Genomic DNA, 16,387 nt, shown 5'->3' with positions numbered 1-16,387 from the left:
CATTTTTTTCATAACACTTTAACCAGAGTGACGGGAGAGCGGCATTTCAGAAAACGTGCTTATCTCGGCGAGAAAAAGCGATTTCGGCAATAAAATTTAAAACGCGTGTAAAACATAAACCAAACGATGAAATTGGTTATTTCTTCATGTATAATGATCAACTCGATACTCCCTAGCCCCCAACAGCCTTTTTTTTTCATAACACTTTAACCAGAGTGACGGGAGAGCGGCATTTCAGAAAACGTGCTTATCTCGGCGAGAAAAAGCGATTTCGGCAATAAAATTTAAAACGCGTGTAAAACATAAACCAAACGATGAAATTGGTTATTTCTTCATGTATAATGATCAACTCGATACTCCCCAGCCCCCAACAGCCTTTTTTTTCATAACACTTTAACCAGAGTGACGGGAGAGCGGCATTTCAGAAAACGTGCTTATCTCGGCGAGAAAAAGCGATTTCGGCAATAAAATTTAAAACGCGTGTAAAACATAAACCAAACGATGAAATTGGTTATTTCTTCATGTATAATGATCAACTCGATACTCCCTAGCCCCCAACAGCCTTTTTTTTCATAACACTTTAACCAGAGTGACGGGAGAGCGGCATTTCAGAAAACGTGCTTATCTCGGCGAGAAAAAGCGATTTCGGCAATAAAATTTAAAACGCGTGTAAAACATAAACCAAACGATGAAATTGGTTATTTCTTCATGTATAATGATCAACTCGATACTCCCTAGCCCCCAACAGCCTTTTTTTTCATAACACTTTAACCAGAGTGACGGGAGAGCGGCATTTCAGAAAACGTGCTTATCTCGGCGAGAAAAAGCGATTTCGGCAATAAAATTTAAAACGCGTGTAAAACATAAACCAAACGACGAAATTGGTTATTTCTTCATGTATAATGATCAACTCGATACTCCCTAGCCCCCAACAGCCTTTTTTTTCATAACACTTTAACCAGAGTGACGGGAGAGCGGCATTTCAGAAAACGTGCTTATCTCGGCGAGAAAAAGCGATTTCGGCAATAAAATTTAAAACGCGTGTAAAACATAAACCAAACGATGAAATTGGTTATTTCTTCATGTATAATGATCAACTCGATACTCCCTAGCCCCCAACAGCCTTTTTTTTCATAACACTTTAACCAGAGTGACGGGAGAGCGGCATTTCAGAAAACGTGCTTATCTCGGCGAGAAAAAGCGATTTCGGCAATAAAATTTAAAACGCGTGTAAAACATAAACCAAACGATGAAATTGGTTATTTCTTCATGTATAATGATCAACTCGATACTCCCTAGCCCCCAACAGCCTTTTTTTTTCATAACACTTTAACCAGAGTGACGGGAGAGCGGCATTTCAGAAAACGTGCTTATCTCGGCGAGAAAAAGCGATTTCGGCAATAAAATTTAAAACGCGTGTAAAACATAAACCAAACGATGAAATTGGTTATTTCTTCATGTATAATGATCAACTCGATACTCCCTAGCCCCCAACAGCCTTTTTTTTTCATAACACTTTAACCAGAGTGACGGGAGAGCGGCATTTCAGAAAACGTGCTTATCTCGGCGAGAAAAAGCGATTTCGGCAATAAAATTTAAAACGCGTGTAAAACATAAACCAAACGATGAAATTGGTTATTTCTTCATGTATAATGATCAACTCGATACTCCCTAGCCCCCAACAGCCTTTTTTTTCATAACACTTTAACCAGAGTGACGGGAGAGCGGCATTTCAGAAAACGTGCTTATCTCGGCGAGAAAAAGCGATTTCGGCAATAAAATTTAAAACGCGTGTAAAACATAAACCAAACGATGAAATTGGTTATTTCTTCATGTATAATGATCAACTCGATACTCCCTAGCCCCCAACAGCCTTTTTTTTCATAACACTTTAACCAGAGTGACGGGAGAGCGGCATTTCAGAAAACGTGCTTATCTCGGCGAGAAAAAGCGATTTCGGCAATAAAATTTAAAACGCGTGTAAAACATAAACCAAACGATGAAATTGGTTATTTCTTCATGTATAATGATCAACTCGATACTCCCTAGCCCCCAACAGCCTTTTTTTTCATAACACTTTAACCAGAGTGACGGGAGAGCGGCATTTCAGAAAACGTGCTTATCTCGGCGAGAAAAAGCGATTTCGGCAATAAAATTTAAAACGCGTGTAAAACATAAACCAAACGATGAAATTGGTTATTTCTTCATGTATAATGATCAACTCGATACTCCCTAGCCCCCAACAGCCTTTTTTTTTCATAACACTTTAACCAGAGTGACGGGAGAGCGGCATTTCAGAAAACGTGCTTATCTCGGCGAGAAAAAGCGATTTCGGCAATAAAATTTAAAACGCGTGTAAAACATAAACCAAACGATGAAATTGGTTATTTCTTCATGTATAATGATCAACTCGATACTCCCTAGCCCCCAACAGCCTTTTTTTTCATAACACTTTAACCAGAGTGACGGGAGAGCGGCATTTCAGAAAACGTGCTTATCTCGGCGAGAAAAAGCGATTTCGGCAATAAAATTTAAAACGCGTGTAAAACATAAACCAAACGATGAAATTGGTTATTTCTTCATGTATAATGATCAACTCGATACTCCCTAGCCCCCAACAGCCTTTTTTTTCATAACACTTTAACCAGAGTGACGGGAGAGCGGCATTTCAGAAAACGTGCTTATCTCGGCGAGAATAAGCGATTTCGGCAATAAAATTTAAAACGCGTGTAAAACATAATCCAAACGATGAAATTGGTTATTTCTTCATGTATAATGATCAACTCGAGTCGAGCTCCAGGGAGAGAGGCTGATTTTTCGCTTTTTGAGGCCGACCGACGAACCGGCGCGGGGCGGACTCAAAAGCCCGCAGAGCCGTAGGCACTTAGAAAAGTTTCGCCTTTGGCTGTGAGCTCCAGGGGGAGAGGCTGGTTTTGCGTTATTTTAGGCCGGCTGGAGAACCGGCGCGGGTCGGATGCACAATCCCCGCAGAGCCGTGGGCACTTAGAAAATTTTTGCCAAGTTGGCTCTGAGCGCCTGGTACCTAATATGGAAGTATAGAGGCCGACTTTCGGGCAAGATCACGCCGCGTTAGGCTTCCAGGACCCCGGCTAAGCAATTTTACCGGGCCGCCCGGTTCTTTTTTTGAACCAGCCCGGTTCTTTTTACACTTCCAGCTGGAGCTCAGCAGCGGCTTTTTGCGCAAGATCACGCCGGGTTAGGCTTCCAGGACCTCGGCTAAGCAATTCTACCGGGCCGCCCGGTTCTTTTTTTGAACCAGCCCGGTTCTTTTTACACTTCCAGCTGGAGCTCACGAGCGGCTTTTTGGACAAGATCACGCCGTGTTAGGCTTCCAGAGCCCCGGCTAAGCAATTTTACCGGCCCGCCCGGTTCTTTTTTTTAACCAGCCCGGTTCTTTTTACACTTCCAGCTGGAGCTCAGCAGCGGGTTTTTGGACAAGATCACGCCGTGTTAGGCTTCCAGAGCCCCGGCTAAGCAATTTTACAGGGTCGCCCGGTTCTTTTTTTTAACCAGCCCGGTTTTTTTTACACTTCCAGCTGGAGCTCAGCAGCAGCTTTTTGCACAGTATCACGCCGGGTTAGGCTTCCAGAGCCCCGGCTAAGCAATTTTACCGGGCCGCCCGGTTCTTTTTTTTAACCAGCCCGGTTCTTTTTACACTTCCAGCTGGAGCTCAGCAGCGGCTTTTTGGACAAGATCACGCCGTGTTAGGCTTCCAGAGCCCCGGCTAAGCAATTTTACCGGGTCGCCCGGTTCTTTTTTTTAACCAGCCCGGTTCTTTTTACACTTCCAGCTGGAGCTCAGCAGCGGCTTTTTGGACAAGATCACGCCGTGTTAGGCTTCCAGAGCCCCGGCTAAGCAATTTTACCGGGTCGCCCGGTTCTTTTTTTAACCAGCCCGGTTCTTTTTACACTTCGAGCTGGAGCTCAGCATCGTGTAAAACATAAACCAAACGATGAAATTGGTTATTTCTTCATGTATAATGATCAACTCGATACTCCCTAGCCCCCAACAGCCTTTTTTTTCATAACACTTTAACCAGAGTGACGGGAGAGCGGCATTTCAGAAAACGTGCTTATCTCGGCGAGAAAAAGCGATTTCGGCAATAAAATTTAAAACGCGTGTAAAACATAAACCAAACGATGAAATTGGTTATTTCTTCATGTATAATGATCAACTTGATACTCCCTAGCCCCCAACAGCCTTTTTTTCCATAACACTTTAACCAGAGTGACGGGAGAGCGGCATTTCAGAAAACGTGCTTATCTCGGCGAGAAAAAGCGATTTCGGCAATAAAATTTAAAACGCGTGTAAAACATAAACCAAACGATCAAATTGGTTATTTCTTCATGTATAATGATCAACTCGATACTCCCTAGCCCCCAACAGCCTTTTTTTTCATAACACTTTAACCAGAGTGACGGGAGAGCGGCATTTCAGAAAACGTGCTTATCTCGGCGAGAAAAAGCGATTTCGGCAATAAAATTTAAAACGCGTGTAAAACATAAACCAAACGATGAAATTGGTTATTTCTTCATGTATAATGATCAACTCGATACTCCCTAGCCCCCAACAGCCTTTTTTTTCATAACACTTTAACCAGAGTGACGGGAGAGCGGCATTTCAGAAAACGTGCTTATCTCGGCGAGAAAAAGCGATTTCGGCAATAAAATTTAAAACGCGTGTAAAACATAAACCAAACGATGAAATTGGTTATTTCTTCATGTATAATGATCAACTCGATACTCCCTAGCCCCCAACAGCCTTTTTTTTCATAACACTTTAACCAGAGTGACGGGAGAGCGGCATTTCAGAAAACGTGCTTATTTCGGCGAGAAAAAGCGATTTCGGCAATAAAATTTAAAACGCGTGTAAAACATAAACCAAACGATGAAATTGGTTATTTCTTCATGTATAATGATCAACTCGATACTCCCTAGCCCCCAACAGCCTTTTTTTTCATAACACTTTAACCAGAGTGACGGGAGAGCGGCATTTCAGAAAACGTGCTTATCTCGGCGAGAAAAAGCGATTTCGGCAATAAAATTTAAAACGCGTGTAAAACATAAACCAAACGATGAAATTGGTTATTTCTTCATGTATAATGATCAACTCGATACTCCCTAGCCCCCAACAGCCATTTTTTTCATAACACTTTAACCAGAGTGACGGGAGAGCGGCATTTCAGAAAACGTGCTTATCTCGGCGAGAAAAAGCGATTTCGGCAATAAAATTTAAAACGCGTGTAAAACATAAACCAAACGATGAAATTGGTTATTTCTTCATGTATAATGATCAACTCGATACTCCCTAGCCCCCAACAGCCTTTTTTTTCATAACACTTTAACCAGAGTGACGGGAGAGCGGCATTTCAGAAAACGTGCTTATCTCGGCGAGAAAAAGCGATTTCGGCAATAAAATTTAAAACGCGTGTAAAACATAAACCAAACGATGAAATTGGTTTTTTCTTCATGTATAATGATCAACTCGATACTCCCTAGCCCCCAACAGCCTTTTTTTTCATAACACTTTAACCAGAGTGACGGGAGAGCGGCATTTCAGAAAACGTTCTTATCTCGGCGAGAAAAAGCGATTTCGGCAATAAAATTTAAAACGCGTGTAAAACATAAACCAAACAATGAAATTGGTTATTTCTTCATGTATAATGATCAACTCGATACTCCCTAGCCCCCAACAGCCTTTTTTTTCATAACACTTTAACCAGAGTGACGGGAGAGCGGCATTTCAGAAAACGTGCTTATCTCGGCGAGAAAAAGCGATTTCGGCAATAAAATTTAAAACGCGTGTAAAACATAAACCAAACGATGAAATTGGTTATTTCTTCATGTATAATGATCAACTCGATACTCCCTAGCCCCCAACAGCCTTTTTTTTCATAACACTTTAACCAGAGTGACGGGAGAGCGGCATTTCAGAAAACGTGCTTATCTCGGCGAGAATAAGCGATTTCGGCAATAAAATTTAAAACGCGTGTAAAACATAAACCAAACGATGAAATTGGTTATTTCTTCATGTATAATGATCAACTCGAGTCGAGCTCCAGGGAGAGAGGCTGATTTTTCGCTTTTTGAGGCCGACCGACGAACCGGCGCGGGGCGGACTCAAAAGCCCGCAGAGCCGTAGGCACTTAGAAAAGTTTCGCCTTTGGCTGTGAGCTCCAGGGGGAGAGGCTGGTTTTGCGTTATTTTAGGCCGGCTGGAGAACCGGCGCGGGTCGGACGCACAATCCCCGCAGAGCCGTGGGCACTTAGAAAATTTTTGCCAAGTTGGCTCTGAGCGCCTGGTACCTAATATGGAAGTATAGAGGCCGACTTTCGGGCAAGATCACGCCGCGTTAGGCTTCCAGGACCCCGGCTAAGCAATTTTACCGGGCCGCCCGGTTCTTTTTTTGAACCAGCCCGGTTCTTTTTACACTTCCAGCTGGAGCTCAGCAGCGGCTTTTTGCGCAAGATCACGCCGGGTTAGGCTTCCAGGACCTCGGCTAAGCAATTCTACCGGGCCGCCCGGTTCTTTTTTTGAACCAGCCCGGTTCTTTTTACACTTCCAGCTGGAGCTCACGAGCGGCTTTTTGGACAAGATCACGCCGTGTTAGGCTTCCAGAGCCCCGGCTAAGCAATTTTACCGGCCCGCCCGGTTCTTTTTTTTAACCAGCCCGGTTCTTTTTACACTTCCAGCTGGAGCTCAGCAGCGGGTTTTTGGACAAGATCACGCCGTGTTAGGCTTCCAGAGCCCCGGCTAAGCAATTTTACAGGGTCGCCCGGTTCTTTTTTTTAACCAGCCCGGTTTTTTTTACACTTCCAGCTGGAGCTCAGCAGCAGCTTTTTGCACAGTATCACGCCGGGTTAGGCTTCCAGAGCCCCGGCTAAGCAATTTTACCGGGCCGCCCGGTTCTTTTTTTTAACCAGCCCGGTTCTTTTTACACTTCCAGCTGGAGCTCAGCAGCGGCTTTTTGGACAAGATCACGCCGTGTTAGGCTTCCAGAGCCCCGGCTAAGCAATTTTACCGGGTCGCCCGGTTCTTTTTTTTAACCAGCCCGGTTCTTTTTACACTTCCAGCTGGAGCTCAGCAGCGGCTTTTTGGACAAGATCACGCCGTGTTAGGCTTCCAGAGCCCCGGCTAAGCAATTTTACCGGGTCGCCCGGTTCTTTTTTTAACCAGCCCGGTTCTTTTTACACTTCGAGCTGGAGCTCAGCATCGTGTAAAACATAAACCAAACGATGAAATTGGTTATTTCTTCATGTATAATGATCAACTCGATACTCCCTAGCCCCCAACAGCCTTTTTTTTCATAACACTTTAACCAGAGTGACGGGAGAGCGGCATTTCAGAAAACGTGCTTATCTCGGCGAGAAAAAGCGATTTCGGCAATAAAATTTAAAACGCGTGTAAAACATAAACCAAACGATGAAATTGGTTATTTCTTCATGTATAATGATCAACTTGATACTCCCTAGCCCCCAACAGCCTTTTTTTTCATAACACTTTAACCAGAGTGACGGGAGAGCGGCATTTCAGAAAACGTGCTTATCTCGGCGAGAAAAAGCGATTTCGGCAATAAAATTTAAAACGCGTGTAAAACATAAACCAAACGATCAAATTGGTTATTTCTTCATGTATAATGATCAACTCGATACTCCCTAGCCCCCAACAGCCTTTTTTTTCATAACACTTTAACCAGAGTGACGGGAGAGCGGCATTTCAGAAAACGTGCTTATCTCGGCGAGAAAAAGCGATTTCGGCAATAAAATTTAAAACGCGTGTAAAACATAAACCAAACGATGAAATTGGTTATTTCTTCATGTATAATGATCAACTCGATACTCCCTAGCCCCCAACAGCCTTTTTTTTCATAACACTTTAACCAGAGTGACGGGAGAGCGGCATTTCAGAAAACGTGCTTATCTCGGCGAGAAAAAGCGATTTCGGCAATAAAATTTAAAACGCGTGTAAAACATAAACCAAACGATGAAATTGGTTATTTCTTCATGTATAATGATCAACTCGATACTCCCTAGCCCCCAACAGCCTTTTTTTTCATAACACTTTAACCAGAGTGACGGGAGAGCGGCATTTCAGAAAACGTGCTTATTTCGGCGAGAAAAAGCGATTTCGGCAATAAAATTTAAAACGCGTGTAAAACATAAACCAAACGATGAAATTGGTTATTTCTTCATGTATAATGATCAACTCGATACTCCCTAGCCCCCAACAGCCTTTTTTTTCATAACACTTTAACCAGAGTGACGGGAGAGCGTCATTTCAGAAAACGTGCTTATCTCGGCGAGAAAAAGCGATTTCGGCAATAAAATTTAAAACGCGTGTAAAACATAAACCAAACGATGAAATTGGTTATTTCTTCATGTATAATGATCAACTCGATACTCCCTAGCCCCCAACAGCCTTTTTTTTCATAACACTTTAACCAGAGTGACGGGAGAGCGGCATTTCAGAAAACGTGCTTATCTCGGCGAGAAAAAGCGATTTCGGCAATAAAATTTAAAACGCGTGTAAAACATAAACCAAACGATGAAATTGGTTATTTCTTCATGTATAATGATCAACTCGATACTCCCTAGCCCCCAACAGCCTTTTTTTTCATAACACTTTAACCAGAGTGACGGGAGAGCGGCATTTCAGAAAACGTGCTTATCTCGGCGAGAAAAAGCGATTTCGGCAATAAAATTTAAAACGCGTGTAAAACATAAACCAAACGATGAAATTGGTTATTTCTTCATGTATAATGATCAACTCGATACTCCCTAGCCCCCAACAGCCTTTTTTTTTCATAACACTTTAACCAGAGTGACGGGAGAGCGGCATTTCAGAAAACGTGCTTATCTCGGCGAGAAAAAGCGATTTCGGCAATAAAATTTAAAACGCGTGTAAAACATAAACCAAACGATGAAATTGGTTATTTCTTCATGTATAATGATCAACTCGATACTCCCTAGCCCCCAACAGCCTTTTTTTTCATAACACTTTAACCAAAGTGACGGGAGAGCGGCATTTCAGAAAACGTGCTTATCTCGGCAAGAAAAAGCGATTTCGGCAATAAAATTTAAAACGCGTGTAAAACATAAACCAAACGATGAAATTGGTTATTTCTTCATGTATAATGATCAACTCGATACTCCCTAGCCCCCAACAGCCTTTTTTTTCATAACACTTTAAACAGAGTGACGGGAGAGCGGCATTTCAGAAAACGTGCTTATCTCGGCGAGAAAAAGCGATTTCGGCAATAAAATTTAAAACGCGTGTAAAACATAAACCAAACGATGAAATTGGTTATTTCTTCATGTATAATGATCAACTCGATACTCCCTAGCCCCCAACAGCCTTTTTTTTCATAACACTTTAACCAGAGTGACGGGAGAGCGGCATTTCAGAAAACGTGCTTATCTCGGCGAGAAAAAGCGATTTCGGCAATAAAATTTAAAACGCGTGTAAAACATAAACCAAACGATGAAATTGGTTATTTCTTCATGTATAATGATCAACTCGATACTCCCTAGCCCCCAACAGCCTTTTTTTTCATAACACTTTAACCAGAGTGACGGGAGAGCGGCATTTCAGAAAACGTGCTTATCTCGGCGAGAAAAAGCGATTTCGGCAATAAAATTTAAAACGCGTGTAAAACATAAACCAAACGATGAAATTGGTTATTTCTTCATGTATAATGATCAACTCGATACTCCCTAGCCCCCAACAGCCTTTTTTTTTCATAACACTTTAACCAGAGTGACGGGAGAGCGGCATTTCAGAAAACGTGCTTATCTCGGCGAGAAAAAGCGATTTCGGCAATAAAATTTAAAACGCGTGTAAAACATAAACCAAACGATGAAATTGGTTATTTCTTCATGTATAATGATCAACTCGATACTCCCTAGCCCCCAACAGCCTTTTTTTTCATAACACTTTAACCAGAGTGACGGGAGAGCGGCATTTCAGAAAACGTGCTTATCTCGGCGAGAAAAAGCGATTTCGGCAATAAAATTTAAAACGCGTGTAAAACATAAACCAAACGATGAAATTGGTTATTTCTTCATGTATAATGATCAACTCGATACTCCCTAGCCCCCAACAGCCTTTTTTTTCATAACACTTTAACCAGAGTGACGGGAGAGCGGCATTTCAGAAAACGTGCTTATCTCGGCGAGAATAAGCGATTTCGGCAATAAAATTTAAAACGCGTGTAAAACATAAACCAAACGATGAAATTGGTTATTTCTTCATGTATAATGATCAACTCGAGTCGAGCTCCAGGGAGAGAGGCTGATTTTTCGCTTTTTGAGGCCGACCGACGAACCGGCGCGGGGCGGACTCAAAAGCCCGCAGAGCCGTAGGCACTTAGAAAAGTTTCGCCTTTGGCTGTGAGCTCCAGGGGGAGAGGCTGGTTTTGCGTTATTTTAGGCCGGCTGGAGAACCGGCGCGGGTCGGATGCACAATCCCCGCAGAGCCGTGGGCACTTAGAAAATTTTTGCCAAGTTGGCTCTGAGCGCCTGGTACCTAATATGGAAGTATAGAGGCCGACTTTCGGGCAAGATCACGCCGCGTTAGGCTTCCAGGACCCCGGCTAAGCAATTTTACCGGGCCGCCCGGTTCTTTTTTTGAACCAGCCCGGTTCTTTTTACACTTCCAGCTGGAGCTCAGCAGCGGCTTTTTGCGCAAGATCACGCCGAGTTAGGCTTCCAGGACCTCGGCTAAGCAATTCTACCGGGCCGCCCGGTTCTTTTTTTGAACCAGCCCGGTTCTTTTTACACTTCCAGCTGGAGCTCACGAGCGGCTTTTTGGACAAGATCACGCCGTGTTAGGCTTCCAGAGCCCCGGCTAAGCAATTTTACCGGCCCGCCCGGTTCTTTTTTTTAACCAGCCCGGTTCTTTTTACACTTCCAGCTGGAGCTCAGCAGCGGGTTTTTGGACAAGATCACGCCGTGTTAGGCTTCCAGAGCCCCGGCTAAGCAATTTTACAGGGTCGCCCGGTTCTTTTTTTTAACCAGCCCGGTTTTTTTTACACTTCCAGCTGGAGCTCAGCAGCAGCTTTTTGCACAGTATCACGCCGGGTTAGGCTTCCAGAGCCCCGGCTAAGCAATTTTACCGGGCCGCCCGGTTCTTTTTTTTAACCAGCCCGGTTCTTTTTACACTTCCAGCTGGAGCTCAGCAGCGGCTTTTTGGACAAGATCACGCCGTGTTAGGCTTCCAGAGCCCCGGCTAAGCAATTTTACCGGGTCGCCCGGTTCTTTTTTTTAACCAGCCCGGTTCTTTTTACACTTCCAGCTGGAGCTCAGCAGCGGCTTTTTGGACAAGATCACGCCGTGTTAGGCTTCCAGAGCCCCGGCTAAGCAATTTTACCGGGTCGCCCGGTTCTTTTTTTAACCAGCCCGGTTCTTTTTACACTTCGAGCTGGAGCTCAGCATCGTGTAAAACATAAACCAAACGATGAAATTGGTTATTTCTTCATGTATAATGATCAACTCGATACTCCCTAGCCCCCAACAGCCTTTTTTTTCATAACACTTTAACCAGAGTGACGGGAGAGCGGCATTTCAGAAAACGTGCTTATCTCGGCGAGAAAAAGCGATTTCGGCAATAAAATTTAAAACGCGTGTAAAACATAAACCAAACGATGAAATTGGTTATTTCTTCATGTATAATGATCAACTTGATACTCCCTAGCCCCCAACAGCCTTTTTTTTCATAACACTTTAACCAGAGTGACGGGAGAGCGGCATTTCAGAAAACGTGCTTATCTCGGCGAGAAAAAGCGATTTCGGCAATAAAATTTAAAACGCGTGTAAAACATAAACCAAACGATCAAATTGGTTATTTCTTCATGTATAATGATCAACTCGATACTCCCTAGCCCCCAACAGCCTTTTTTTTCATAACACTTTAACCAGAGTGACGGGAGAGCGGCATTTCAGAAAACGTGCTTATCTCGGCGAGAAAAAGCGATTTCGGCAATAAAATTTAAAACGCGTGTAAAACATAAACCAAACGATGAAATTGGTTATTTCTTCATGTATAATGATCAACTCGATACTCCCTAGCCCCCAACAGCCTTTTTTTTCATAACACTTTAACCAGAGTGACGGGAGAGCGGCATTTCAGAAAACGTGCTTATCTCGGCGAGAAAAAGCGATTTCGGCAATAAAATTTAAAACGCGTGTAAAACATAAACCAAACGATGAAATTGGTTATTTCTTCATGTATAATGATCAACTCGATACTCCCTAGCCCCCAACAGCCTTTTTTTTCATAACACTTTAACCAGAGTGACGGGAGAGCGGCATTTCAGAAAACGTGCTTATTTCGGCGAGAAAAAGCGATTTCGGCAATAAAATTTAAAACGCGTGTAAAACATAAACCAAACGATGAAATTGGTTATTTCTTCATGTATAATGATCAACTCGATACTCCCTAGCCCCCAACAGCCTTTTTTTTCATAACACTTTAACCAGAGTGACGGGAGAGCGGCATTTCAGAAAACGTGCTTATCTCGGCGAGAAAAAGCGATTTCGGCAATAAAATTTAAAACGCGTGTAAAACATAAACCAAACGATGAAATTGGTTATTTCTTCATGTATAATGATCAACTCGATACTCCCTAGCCCCCAACAGCCATTTTTTTCATAACACTTTAACCAGAGTGACGGGAGAGCGGCATTTCAGAAAATGTGCTTATCTCGGCGAGAAAAAGCGATTTCGGCAATAAAATTTAAAACGCGTGTAAAACATAAACCAAACGATGAAATTGGTTATTTCTTCATGTATAATGATCAACTCGATACTCCCTAGCCCCCAACAGCCTTTTTTTTCATAACACTTTAACCAGAGTGACGGGAGAGCGGCATTTCAGAAAACGTGCTTATCTCGGCGAGAAAAAGCGATTTCGGCAATAAAATTTAAAACGCGTGTAAAACATAAACCAAACGATGAAATTGGTTTTTTCTTCATGTATAATGATCAACTCGATACTCCCTAGCCCCCAACAGCCTTTTTTTTCATAACACTTTAACCAGAGTGACGGGAGAGCGGCATTTCAGAAAACGTTCTTATCTCGGCGAGAAAAAGCGATTTCGGCAATAAAATTTAAAACGCGTGTAAAACATAAACCAAACGATGAAATTGGTTATTTCTTCATGTATAATGATCAACTCGATACTCCCTAGCCCCCAACAGCCTTTTTTTTCATAACACTTTAACCAGAGTGACGGGAGAGCGGCATTTCAGAAAACGTGCTTATCTCGGCGAGAATAAGCGATTTCGGCAATAAAATTTAAAACGCGTGTAAAACATAAACCAAACGATGAAATTGGTTATTTCTTCATGTATAATGATCAACTCGAGTCGAGCTCCAGGGAGAGAGGCTGATTTTTCGCTTTTTGAGGCCGACCGACGAACCGGCGCGGGGCGGACTCAAAAGCCCGCAGAGCCGTAGGCACTTAGAAAAGTTTCGCCTTTGGCTGTGAGCTCCAGGGGGAGAGGCTGGTTTTGCGTTATTTTAGGCCGGCTGGAGAACCGGCGCGGGTCGGACGCACAATCCCCGCAGAGCCGTGGGCACTTAGAAAAGTTTTGCCAAGTTGGCTCTGAGCGCCTGGTACCTAATATGGAAGTATAGAGGCCGACTTTCGGGCAAGATCACGCCGCGTTAGGCTTCCAGGACCCCGGCTAAGCAATTTTACCGGGCCGCCCGGTTCTTTTTTTGAACCAGCCCGGTTCTTTTTACACTTCCAGCTGGAGCTCAGCAGCGGCTTTTTGCGCAAGATCACGCCGGGTTAGGCTTCCAGGACCTCGGCTAAGCAATTCTACCGGGCCGCCCGGTTCTTTTTTTGAACCAGCCCGGTTCTTTTTACACTTCCAGCTGGAGCTCACGAGCGGCTTTTTGGACAAGATCACGCCGTGTTAGGCTTCCAGAGCCCCGGCTAAGCAATTTTACCGGCCCGCCCGGTTCTTTTTTTTAACCAGCCCGGTTCTTTTTACACTTCCAGCTGGAGCTCAGCAGCGGGTTTTTGGACAAGATCACGCCGTGTTAGGCTTCCAGAGCCCCGGCTAAGCAATTTTACAGGGTCGCCCGGTTCTTTTTTTTAACCAGCCCGGTTTTTTTTACACTTCCAGCTGGAGCTCAGCAGCAGCTTTTTGCACAGTATCACGCCGGGTTAGGCTTCCAGAGCCCCGGCTAAGCAATTTTACCGGGCCGCCCGGTTCTTTTTTTTAACCAGCCCGGTTCTTTTTACACTTCCAGCTGGAGCTCAGCAGCGGCTTTTTGGACAAGATCACGCCGTGTTAGGCTTCCAGAGCCCCGGCTAAGCAATTTTACCGGGTCGCCCGGTTCTTTTTTTTAACCAGCCCGGTTCTTTTTACACTTCCAGCTGGAGCTCAGCAGCGGCTTTTTGGACAAGATCACGCCGTGTTAGGCTTCCAGAGCCCCGGCTAAGCAATTTTACCGGGTCGCCCGGTTCTTTTTTTAACCAGCCCGGTTCTTTTTACACTTCGAGCTGGAGCTCAGCATCGTGTAAAACATAAACCAAACGATGAAATTGGTTATTTCTTCATGTATAATGATCAACTCGATACTCCCTAGCCCCCAACAGCCTTTTTTTTCATAACACTTTAACCAGAGTGACGGGAGAGCGGCATTTCAGAAAACGTGCTTATCTCGGCGAGAAAAAGCGATTTCGGCAATAAAATTTAAAACGCGTGTAAAACATAAACCAAACGATGAAATTGGTTATTTCTTCATGTATAATGATCAACTTGATACTCCCTAGCCCCCAACAGCCTTTTTTTTCATAACACTTTAACCAGAGTGACGGGAGAGCGGCATTTCAGAAAACGTGCTTATCTCGGCGAGAAAAAGCGATTTCGGCAATAAAATTTAAAACGCGTGTAAAACATAAACCAAACGATCAAATTGGTTATTTCTTCATGTATAATGATCAACTCGATACTCCCTAGCCCCCAACAGCCTTTTTTTTCATAACACTTTAACCAGAGTGACGGGAGAGCGGCATTTCAGAAAACGTGCTTATCTCGGCGAGAAAAAGCGATTTCGGCAATAAAATTTAAAACGCGTGTAAAACATAAACCAAACGATGAAATTGGTTATTTCTTCATGTATAATGATCAACTCGATACTCCCTAGCCCCCAACAGCCTTTTTTTTCATAACACTTTAACCAGAGTGACGGGAGAGCGGCATTTCAGAAAACGTGCTTATCTCGGCGAGAAAAAGCGATTTCGGCAATAAAATTTAAAACGCGTGTAAAACATAAACCAAACGATGAAATTGGTTATTTCTTCATGTATAATGATCAACTCGATACTCCCTAGCCCCCAACAGCCGTTTTTTTCATAACACTTTAACCAGAGTGACGGGAGAGCGGCATTTCAGAAAACGTGCTTATTTCGGCGAGAAAAAGCGATTTCGGCAATAAAATTTAAAACGCGTGTAAAACATAAACCAAACGATGAAATTGGTTATTTCTTCATGTATAATGATCAACTCGATACTCCCTAGCCTCCAACAGCCTTTTTTTTCATAACACTTTAACCAGAGTGACGGGAGAGCGGCATTTCAGAAAACGTGCTTATCTCGGCGAGAAAAAGCGATTTCGGCAATAAAATTTAAAACGCGTGTAAAACATAAACCAAACGATGAAATTGGTTATTTCTTCATGTATAATGATCAACTCGATACTCCCTAGCCCCCAACAGCCATTTTTTTCATAACACTTTAACCAGAGTGACGGGAGAGCGGCATTTCAGAAAACGTGCTTATCTCGGCGAGAAAAAGCGATTTCGGCAATAAAATTTAAAACGCGTGTAAAACATAAACCAAACGATGAAATTGGTTATTTCTTCATGTATAATGATCAACTCGATACTCCCTAGCCCCCAACAGCCTTTTTTTTCATAACACTTTAACCAGAGTGACGGGAGAGCGGCATTTCAGAAAACGTGCTTATCTCGGCGAGAAAAAGCGATTTCGGCAATAAAATTTAAAACGCGTGTAAAACATAAACCAAACGATGAAATTGGTTTTTTCTTCATGTATAATGATCAACTCGATACTCCCTAGCCCCCAACAGCCTTTTTTTTCATAACACTTTAACCAGAGTGACGGGAGAGCGGCATTTCAGAAAACGTTCTTATCTCGGCGAGAAAAAGCGATTTCGGCAATAAAATTTAAAACGCGTGTAAAACATAAACCAAACGATGAAATTGGTTATTTCTTCATGTATAATGATCAACTCGATACTCCCTAGCCCCCAACAGCCTTTTTTTTCATAACACTTTAACCAGAGTGACGGGAGAGCGGCATTTCAGAAAACGTGCTTATCTCGGCGAGAA

The sequence above is a fragment of the Syngnathus leptorhynchus genome, unplaced genomic scaffold, assembly GCF_054491065.1.
Source record: "Syngnathus leptorhynchus isolate UIUO unplaced genomic scaffold, UIUO_Slep HiC_scaffold_71, whole genome shotgun sequence".
Lineage (NCBI taxonomy): Eukaryota > Metazoa > Chordata > Actinopteri > Syngnathiformes > Syngnathidae > Syngnathus > Syngnathus leptorhynchus.
Note: the sequence above shows the minus strand (reverse complement) of the source record.